We start from the raw sequence: 11,664 nt of genomic DNA, 5'->3' as shown, positions 1-11,664 counted from the left end.
TCAATTATTTTTCACTGCAACACCAATATTCTGAAAAAAATTTGAGTGAGAATGACCAAAATAAATCAAGTAAACAAGTACTGATAATGTAAAATCAAAACTTAATTTAAATCAAAATATGAAATGGTCATCAGAATTTATCAATGCATTACAGAACATCTCAGAGATAAGAACTTGCAAAAAAAAAAGAAATTTCATTAATATATTAAGAGAATACAGTCATGAAATTTAAATTACATCAGAACTTTTACAAGATTGTCCTAAGCTGCTAAACCTAACGTCAACAACTTTTGTCCTAGCTCAAAAAGCAGGGCAAGGTTGACGATGAAGAAAAACAGGAAGAAGAAAATAAATCATTTCTTCTTCCTACTCTCGACAAATAGAATAGCGAGTCTGATGATTCGCTCTTGCTGGCGGAGAGCTTCCAGCATTTCCTCCTCCAATCGCTCCAGATGGCGATGGTAATCCATGTAGAAGAATAGGATGTGGGTGAGTACCTCCTGGGGAACTGAGTCCCATATCTCATCAGGAATGGCAGTGACGTGCCATTCCTGCTGCCAGGCTTCACAGCTTAGCTCCATATTGAATGTTTCATAGTTCAAAAACATGTTGTAATTGACCATGGTGTTTTTGATATAAAGAGAATGAAGGTGAGTTTGTGATAAAAGAGTTGATGTGAAGGCTGATGTGAAGTGGTTGTTTATATAGGCAAAAGAATGCCATAAGACGCAAGAAAATTTAATGCTAACAGGTAGAGTTAATTCTACCTCGTCTCCCTAGACTGGGAAGACGAAAAACAATCATTGGAAGTGTAAGTCAGGGTTTAATGCGCACAAGTAACAAGTAAACATTACTGTACATGTACATGAACCACTATCCCTAATGATATGGACTGTTAGTATTCTACCCAAACATATTCTGATTTAAAATGAGACTGTTTTTAGATTTTATCCACAAATAAGTCAAGTAAAGGATCAGATTTTAATATCAGAACTTAGACTTATATCAGAACTTAACAGTTATCAGAACACGATTTCTTAACTCGAAAAATGAATGCCTATCTTAGTAAGTCCTCACACAAATTCTGATATAGATTCTTCAGAACTTAATCATCAGAACGTGCAATCAGAACTTGTCCTCAGAATTTGTGTAATGTGACACAGAAACTGTTCATCTAAAATAATATAGATCACCACAGTAATTTTCATCATTCATATGGAGTGTTTAGTGTGTGCATTAAGCTAAATATCAGACAAAGAGTAAAGTCTGATTCACTTCAGTACATCTTAGAAATAAGGCATAATTAAAACTTTACTAAAAATCTGTCATTATTCTGAAACCTACTATTGAATGAGTTCATGCTTGAGTCCACCTCAACTATTTTGTGCTAATTTTGTGTATCTTTTTAAATTCCATTTTACAGTGGCTTCTCAGTGTAAGTGAGTCACGACTGCTTATCAGAATTTATGCTATTATCAGAGTATTTCTCCAGTAACCATAGAGTGTGAAAAGTCACCAAGAAAATATTTTGCTTTTCTGATGCATATTTACTTAATACCAGCAATGCACTTGGGTCGTTCCTTCCACATTTTTACTCTAGATCTCAAAGGAGTACCTGATTTTAATCCTTAATTCTTTTCTTTTTCTTTTGATAAGAGAGGTTTATCAGCACTTAGAACATTCAACAGATTTACTAGCATCAGAACTTAACAGATGAGAAGCATTATTCTAGTTTGTGACTAAGTAATAAGATAGACAAAGTAAACTCAACTAAGCTCAATATCAGAATTTGCTTGTGTCAATAGATTTCCACAGAAATAATTACTTCTAACATGGGATCCCTAGTTTATTAAAGACTACTAGGTCAGCATCTCGCACAGGTATCCTCATAGGATTGAATAGTTACATAAACAGATATATCACTATCAGAGTTTAGAAAGTTACATCAGACAACAGTCAGTACTTAAGCAAGTTTTCAATTAAGCACATAATACACAAAGAGAGTAATTTCTATAAATACTGATCATAAAGTCTGATGCATCAGAACAAAACTAAGCAGATTTAGAGAAAGAACCTGAAACCATTCCAAGTTCATTTACCAATCTTGTAAAAGTAGCTTCACACAGTGGTTTTGTGAAGATATCTGCTAGTTGTTGATCTGTTGGAACAAAGTGCAATTCCACTGTACCTTCATCTACATGTTCCCTTATGAAGTGGTACCTGATGCTGATGTGCTTTGTCATTGAGTGTTGAACTGGATTACCTGTCATAGCAATAGCACTTTGATTATCACAGTAAATAGGGATTTTGAAATATGTTAACCCATAATCCAGTAACTGATTCTTTATCCAAAGAATCTGCGCACAACAGCTTCCTGCAGCAATGTACTCTGCTTCTGCAGTTGATGTGGAAATTGACTTTTGTTTCTTGCTAAACCAAGAAACTAATCTGCCTCCAAGAAATTGGCAGCTTCCACTTGTGCTTTTCCTGTCAATTTTGCAACCTGCAAAATCTGCATCTGAGTAACCTATTAGTTTAAAATCTGATTCTCTGGGATACCACAATCCCAGATCAGCTGTTCCCTTAAGATACTTGAAAATTCTTTTCACAGCTGTTAAGTGAGGTTCTCTTGGATTTGCTTGAAATCTTGCACAAAGACAGGTAGCATACATGATATCAAGTCTACTAGCAGTTAGATAGAGTAGAGAGCCAATCATACCTCTGTAATCAGTAATATCTACTGATTTACCAGTATCCTAGTTTTGTTGTAGTGGCCATGGGAGTGGATGCACTTGAACAATCTTGCATTCCAAATTTCTTCAGCAAGTTTCTGGTGTACTTAGTTTGACAAATGAAAGTGCCTTCTTCATTCTGCTTGACTTGAAGGCCCAGAAAATAGCTAAGTTCCCCCATCATACTCATCTGATACCTTGACTGCATTAATTTGTCAAACTTCTTGCAAAGCCTGTCATTTGTAGACCCAAAAATGATACCATCAACATAAATCTGGACCAGAAGTAAGTCCTTTCCATGATTGAGGTAGAACAGTGTTTTGTCTATAGTTCCTCTGTTAAATCCACTTTCCAGAAGAAACTGAGCTAAAGTCTCATATCATGCTCTAGGAGCTTGCTTAAGTCCATAAAGTGCTTTATCAAGCCTGTAGACATAATCTGGATATTTGGAATCTACAAAGCCTGGAGGTTGTTCAACATATACTTCTTCCTCCAATTCTCCATTGAGAAAAGCACTTTTCACATCCATTTGAAAGACAGTAAACTTTTTGTGAGCAGCATAAGCCAAAAATATCCTTATGGCTTCCAATCTAGCAACTGGTGCAAATGTTTCATCATAATCAATTCCCTCCTGTTGAGAATATCCTTTTGCAACCAGCCTTGCCTTATTCCTTGTAATAATGCCATCACTATCAGTTTTGTTTCTGAATACCCATTTTGTACCAACAACAGATCTGTTCTTTGGTCTTGGCACTAGGGTCCAGACTTTGTTTCTTTCAAATTCATTTAACTCTTCCTGCATTGCTTGCACCCAATCAGCATCTTGAAGAGCTTCTTCCACTTTCTTTGGCTCAGTTTGAGAAAGAAAAGAATTGTAAAGACATTCGTTTGAAGTACCTGTTCTAGTTCTAACACCTGCATCAGGATTTCCAATTATCAAATCAGGTGTATGTGATTTAGTCCACTTCCTTGCAGATGGAAGGTTTTCTCTAGAACTGGATGCTCCCCCATGATACATGCTGTCTTCATTTTCATTTTCTGATGCTCCTCCTGAAACTATGCTCTCTGAGTTGGATTCTTCAGAATTTATATTTTCAGTACTATCAGAACTTGGCTTATCAGAACTTGACGAATCAGAACTTGAAGAGCCAGATGTATGTTCTGATGCTTCTTGAGATGTGGTAATATCTTGAGTATGATCCCCCTGCATAGGTGCATCTTCCTTTGGCGTAGTCACCACAGTTTCAATAACATCAGAGTTTAATCCATCAGAGTTTGCAGTATCAGGACTTATATCGTCAGGATTTTTAGTATCAGAATTTGAGTCTTCATTTTCAAATCTCAGCTGATCATGATCAATAAAATCTTCAAGTCCAGTAATCTTCTTATCATCAAAAGAGACATTGATAGATTCCATGACCACTCTTGTTCTCAAGTTATAGACTCTGAAGACTTTTGTGGAAAGTGGATATCCAACAAAGATTCCTTCATCAGCTTTTAGATCAAATTTAGATAGCTGTTCAGGATGAGTCTTAAGAACAAAACACTTGCATCCAAATACATGAAAATACTTCAGATTTGGCTTCTTTTTCTTCACCATCTCATATGGTGTTTTTCCTTGCTTGTTAATGAGTGTTGCATTTTGAGTAAAACAAGCAGTCTGCACAGCTTCAGCCCAGAAATAGGTTGGAAGCTTTGCTTCTTCAAGCATTGTACGTGCAGCTTCAATGAGAGTTCTATTCTTCCTTTCAACAACTCCATTTTGCTGTGGAGTTCCAGGAGCAGAGAATTCCTGCTTGATTCCATGGTTTTTGCAGAACTCTTCCAATATCAGATTCTTGAACTCAGTACCATTATCACTCCTTATAATTTTCACAGAATCTTTGACCAATTTATCCAGTTGCCTGACATGATCAATCAAGATAGATGCAGTTTCACTTTTTGTGTGCAAGAAATACACCCATGTGTATCTGGTGAACTCATCTACTATGACATGACATTCACTGGACCAAATAGATCAACATGTAGTAGGTGATAAAGCTCAAGTATTGATGATTCAGTCTTGCTCTTGAATGAGGATTTTCTTTGTTTAGCCTTCTGACAAGAATCACAAAGGCCATCAGGAGCAAATACTGACTTTGGCCTCTCACAAGATCTTTCTTGACCAACTCATTTATATTGTTGAAATTTTTAATGAGAGAGTTTCTTGTGCCAATTCCAGCTTTCTTCAATTGATGCTCTACTCATCAGGCAGATTGCAGAACCATCAGTACTTGTTGAAAGCTTGGCTTCATAAATGTTACCACGCCTGTATCCTTTCAGAACAACTTTGCCTGTAGATTTACTCACAACTTTACAGTGTTCTTCAAAGAAATCAACATGATAACCTCTGTCACATATTTGACTTATACTCAGCAGATTGTGTTTAAGTCCTGAGACCAGAGCTACTTCATTAATGATGACATTCCCAAGATTGATATTGCCATATCCCAATGTTTTTCCAATATTGCCATCTCCATAAGAAACACTTGGGCCAGCTTTCTCCACAAAGTCTGATAGCAGGGCTTTATTTCCAGTCATATGTCATGAACATCCATTGTCCAGAACTAGGATGTTTTTCCTGTTGCCCTGCAATCACAAAGACCACTAATGATTAGTTTTAAGGACCCAGACTTGCTTGGATCCTTTGGCCTTATCAAGTTTGTTAACATTTGCAGCGGATTTAGCATCAGAGTTTATGTTAACATTTTTCTTATTAGAATTTACACTATCAGACTTTGAATCATAATTTACACTAGAAGGAACAATGGAAACTTTCTTTAAAGAAGGTTTTATTTGATAATAATCATAGTACAAACTATAATATTCCTTACAAGTATAAATGGAATGCCATAAACTACCACAATGAAAACAAGGATTTTGTGTCTTATATCTAACAGACTGACTCTTAACTCCTGATTGAAGGTAAGGAGTTTATGTTCTTATTCTTCCTGCAAAAAGAAGCGAGATGGTTAGAACTTTCACAGTTATGACACGTTTTCCTAGGAGCTTTAGGAACAGGTTTATAATCATTGCTTTTATTCACACCTTCCTTTCTATTCCTATTTTTCCTAGGTGATTTTACTTTGTTTGCATTCTTAACATCTTTCAGCTTATGCTTAAGTTGCTTCTTTGTCATTAAGCCTATGTTTACTTCAACTGTCTTTTCCAGTTTTAGTTTGTCAGAAGTTAATCCCTTTTTAACTTCTGATTTCTCATTATCAGACTTTACAGCTACAAACTTAACAGGTTTTAACTTTGGCTTTTGCTTAACAATAACAGGCTTAATTTCTATAGTTCCTTTATCATTCTTGTCCTCTCCATAACCTAAGCCCTCTTTCCAGTTTTCACTACTTAACAAATTCTGAGTTGTTCTGCCAGAGTTAGTCCAAGTCCTGATAACCTCTCTTTCCTTTTCTAACTCAGTTTTTAGAGATTCATTCATTTTTAGCACTTCATCCCTAACATAAAAGGCATCATCTCTATCTTTCTGAGTTTGATGGAACATAACTAACACTTTTTCTAAGAAATCATTTCTTTTCTTAAAAGCAAGATTTTCAGAAGTTAATCTTTCACATGTTAAGGTTTGATCTCTATAACTAACAAACATGGTTTTAAGATATCTTCTCAACTCATTAACATCATCAGTATGAGAAGCATAAGTAGTTTGAGGTACCTTTGATTCAGCAGCTTCAGAACTGCTTTCAGTACTTGCCCTATCAACATTTGCCATCAAGGTATAATTCTCCTCACTTTCAGAATCTGAGGTATCTGTCCAGCTTTTCTTCTTTGTGACAAGAGCCTTGCCTTTGTCACTCTTCATTTTCTTGTAATTAGGAGATATGTGGCTTTTCTCACCACAGTTATAGCATTTGACATTGGTATAATCTCCTCTGTCAGACTTTCCTCCTCTGCCCTCAGATCTTCTGAAATTCTTCTTATCAGAACTTGTGCCTTTCCTGGAAAACTTCTTTCCCTTCATGAACTTCCTGTATGCAATCTTTGTGATTCCTTTCACCATAAGAGCACACAGCTTCATCATCTCTTCATCAGCATCCGTCTCAGGCAGGCTTTCAGATTCTGAGTCATCATCACTTTCAGAACTTGATGACTCGTTATCAGACTTTGTGAAAAGAGCTTTACCCTTATCTTTCCTTGAGGTAGGTGCTTTGGGGGATTCTTTTTCAGCTTTAAGAGCAACTGTTCTTGACTTTCCTCCTTTCATCTTGCTTCTTTGTTCCATCTCAAGTTCATGAGTCTTGAGCATTCCATAGATTTCATCAAGAGTTGTTTCATCAAGATTGTAGTTGTCTCTTATTGTTGTTGCCTTTAAATCCCAGCATTCAGGAAGAGCTAACAGGAATTTAAGGTTTGTGTAACACCCCCAGATCCGGGGTCGGGGATCCGAGTTGTCACGGTCTTTCTTTCCACAATATCACTTCACTTAATTAATAATAAATAACCTCATACTGTGACCCCACACTAACACACACCACAACCCGTTATAGTCTCAGAGATGAAATTGAAATAAGTACAAGTCTTTGAATCCACAATTTAAAATTATTACAACCCAAAATGATTACTTGATAAATTTACAGTTAATTGCCATTATCTGCCGCAAGTTATAATTATACATAATTTGATTCTCAAAAGTAGATGGTCTGAACTACAATGGATCTACCTCTGCAGCTATAGCAGCTACAACATCATCGGGAAGACGCGGGGCGCTTCCCACGCGCTTGCGCTGGGTCTGCTGGAGTCTGGCCATCTCTCCTAACTGTTGTTGTGTGATGAAGAAATAAAGCAAGAGTGAGCCTTACAGCTCGCAAGATAATATGTATAGTGATAACAATAATATAAGTATCTAAATGGATACTTAATAGCATCTCTATCATATGCAAGATAATTACTTACTAGATATAAGTAAAAACAAGGAATGAAGTTACCAATACTTCACCACACTTATATCATATATAAAGCTACTTGAACTGCCACCGTTCAAAGTATTATAGGTTTTAAGAAAAACATCCCATAGATGAGACCACAAGTTAAGACTTGAATAGATTCAATCTTTGAAAGATTATTGAATGAAAAAGTTATGAGATACTTTATTTAGTCCCGATATATATATAACCACATATATATACCCCTTTCAACATTTCCTGAAACCTCTGTTATGTAAAGTATGAACAGAGTTTGAAACATCCAATGAATTTTGGAAAGGAAAAGAATTTTGGCATAAACCCGATATCTTGCTGATCAGGCAAAGATACCAATAAGTAACCTTTTCTACTGTAGATGGATGAATTCCTCACCGGTCATCACCCTGGCCGCATTAGGACCTCGCGCTAGACCGTACCCCGGCCCCTCACGCGTTGATGGACTGCCACCCAGCCACTTACACAATAATAGACCGTACCCCGGCCTGTCGCTTATGCCGACTCAATGAGATGGGCTTACTTCCCGAACGTTGGGCAAGTAATCAATTTGTTTTCTCAAAACAGCAACCTCGCTGCGAATATAAAATACACCACAGAGCCGGATTCCCCAGGTTTTGAGCGAGTATTTAAATCCCCTTAAAAGGAAGATCTTAAATATATAAAAAAAAAGAGTTTTGGGATCCGCTCTGACTTTTAAAAATCATTTTGAAGACTCGAAAACACTTTAAAGAGTGTTTGGAGTAAAGCTGATTTAATGAAGTAAATCAGTCCCCAGAATATTTAGAAAATGACTGAATATTATTATTTAAATAATATTCCCATAAAGAATAGTCTTTATAAAAATAATTGAAGTAGAAGTATTAAAACTTATACTTGAAACGAGTATTAAATAACCAAAGCTATACTTATATGAAAGTATTATCTTTATTTGAATAATCGAAAATAAGTTTGATTATTGACATCTTATTCTTTAATAAAATAAAGAATATATTTCAGCAAATAATCGGAGTCATAATACCTCGAATGAATATTATAAATAATATTCATTAAATAAAATAAAGGAGTCATACATCCTCAAATGAATATTCAAATAATATTCATTAAATAATATAAACTGAGTCATAAGCCCTCGAATGAATATTCAAATAATATTCAATAATAAAATAAAGTTAAAGTTATCGAATAAACCTTATTCGATTAATAGTTTGGAAAACTATAACCATATATATATATAAATATATATATATATCCATATCCATATATATATGAAATCTACTCGGGATCCTCGACTCCCGGTTTTAGAAAATATTTTCACCTTTGGGTCCCTATACTAAGGGTATAAGCAAGTTACCGCTATCCTCTAGCATAGGTATTATCAACTGAACCAACAGATATATTTCAAGAATATGAAACAGGCATGCATATATACCATATCACATGCTACAATATATCGCAAGAATTTGCTAAATAACCAATATGCATTTATCGCAAGATCATGCATATACAAATGTATACATCACAACAACAGTATAACGGATAGAATACTTGCCTGAGCGACTTGGGGGTGAGAAAGGCTCGGGACGAGTCTGATAACCTATAAACAACAAGTAAGTTGGAATTAAACCAAAATCACTTGTAAACCTATACTTTAACTAACTTAGACTCTAATGCTAGTTTTGCGCTCACCGATTTGCTTAAGTCACTCGGGTACCCTCGGCTCCACCATTTTTAATAATTTAACCTTTACGAGTTTTAAAGCGATTCCTTCGCGAATGACTTACCAACTGCCTAACACACTTACCATAAATGTTTCACACATTAAATAACCCTTTTTGGTCTTTAACCTACATTCCAAAGTAAGGCGAGGGAAAAAGTTTCGTTCGCGAAACGCCGTTACTTGAAACGGTCGTTTCTCCTAAACCGTAAATCGGAATCGAACGAACTACATATCAAAACGAAGCTCGTAACATGAGCTATCTAAACATGGCAGTGGTCACAATCTAGCAGGGGGTTCTCGGGTCCTAATGCTATGCACAAAAACAGTCCAAAGAAAATCGGACGTTACGACGGCTATGTTTACGTGATTTCCAAATTTTAACCCATTCACAAACAACCCAAATCAACCTCAAATCCAACATACAACCATCCTCCATCCTTATCACATCATAACCACCCCAACCAATTCAATTTAATCTTTCATACTTATGCTTAAACTTAACTTTAATCATTCTTAAGCTCTTTTAAATCAAAACCACAATAATTACCATTCCATTCACTACCATACCAAATCTCAAACTCTAAATCATAACAACAAGATACAATATCAACCCACTACTCAAAATCACCTTATAATATATATGAACCTAGGGTTTGGAAATGGTATACCTTCCTTGAAGTGGTGGGTGGAGCTAAGAAGCCATAAGAAGCTTTGAGAAGCCTTAGGAAAGCTTGGATCTTCAAGAAAAACAAGAAAAAGTTCAAGTTAAAAACTTGAAAACACTATTCATTGTCTTCTTCCTTGATTAAATGAAGAAGTTAGAGAAAGAATTAATGGCTTAAACTCATGATATAGCCATAACTAAGCATAAAGATGATTAGGGAATTTTCTTACCAATTTAGGATGCTTGGATCTTGATTTTTGAAAAATCTAGCCTTTAAAAATGTAAAAAGCCGAGAGCTAAGATGAAGAACAAATGCCTTGGTTGTTTTTGATTTTTGATGAAATGATTTTGCTAGCTTGGTTGGCTTGATTTGTATTTGATTTAGCAAATTACTACCTTGCCCTTGAATTTGTGTGGTCCTTATTCAACCACACCTCCTTCCTTCCCATGTCATGCTTACCTCATCCTCATGATGTCATCCTTCCTTCCTTGTCTTCTTTCTATTGGTTGGATGACATCATTCCCATTAATCCCTTTGATTAACTTCCTAATCGTTTGCCTAATGACCGCTGATCTGTTATACGGTTCGCTTAACTTTCGTTCTCGTTTATCGTTTGAAGGATCATACCCGGGATCTTATTACTTAGGTTCCCTTAACCTTTCTCAATACATTATATTCCTTTTTATGATCCTCTATCATAATCCTTTAATTTAAATCCTTTTTATCCTGTTACCTTATACTCAATTCTCTCCGTATCTTGTGGATTTCCGGGAAAAACCAAAGTGTTCGGAATTGGATTCTGACGATATTTACATACACTTATATACTTCATAGAGTACTAATAATATCCCAGAATATCCATAACAGAACCCCTACATAGTGTGGCGTGAAAAGTTTTCTCATTCAGCTAAAACACTATTCACAAGGGTTACAAAAAGTTGAAAAATTTTGGGGTTATTACAGTCACCCCTCCTTAAAAGGATTCCGTCCCGGAATCAAACAGAAAACAAATGGGGGTACTTTTCTAGCATTGTGCTCTCTAGTTCCCAAGTTGATTCTTCCACATTATGATTCTGCCATAGTACTCTGACTAGCTTGATCACTTTGTTCCGAAGCACCTGCTCCTTCTTATCCATAATCCTTACTGGCTTCTCCACGTAAGTTAGATCTGGCTGCATATCCACCTGCTCGTACTCCACTATGTGCCTGGCATCCCGATGATACCTCCTTAGCATTGACACATGGAACACATTATGAACTTGTTGCAAATTAGGGGGTAGGGCTAGCTCGTAAGCTAACTTTCCAATCCGTCTTAATATCTCAAAGGGTCCAATGTATCTTGGGCTTAGTTTTCCTTTCTTTCCGAACCTCATTAATCCCTTCCAAGGGGATACTTTCAACAGTACTAAGTCCCCTACTTCATATTCCTTGTCCTTTCGGGCTAGGTCTGCATATTTCTTCTGTCTATCTTGGGCTGCTACAAGTCGCCCTCTGATAAGATCCACTATATCTTTGGTCCTTTGGACCACTTCGGGTCCGAGCATCTTCCGCTCTCCTACTTCATCCAGTAT

This window comes from Apium graveolens, chromosome 4, assembly GCF_009905375.1.
Source record: "Apium graveolens cultivar Ventura chromosome 4, ASM990537v1, whole genome shotgun sequence".
Classification (NCBI taxonomy): Eukaryota; Viridiplantae; Streptophyta; class Magnoliopsida; order Apiales; family Apiaceae; genus Apium; species Apium graveolens.
This window is presented reverse-complemented; position numbering follows the sequence as displayed.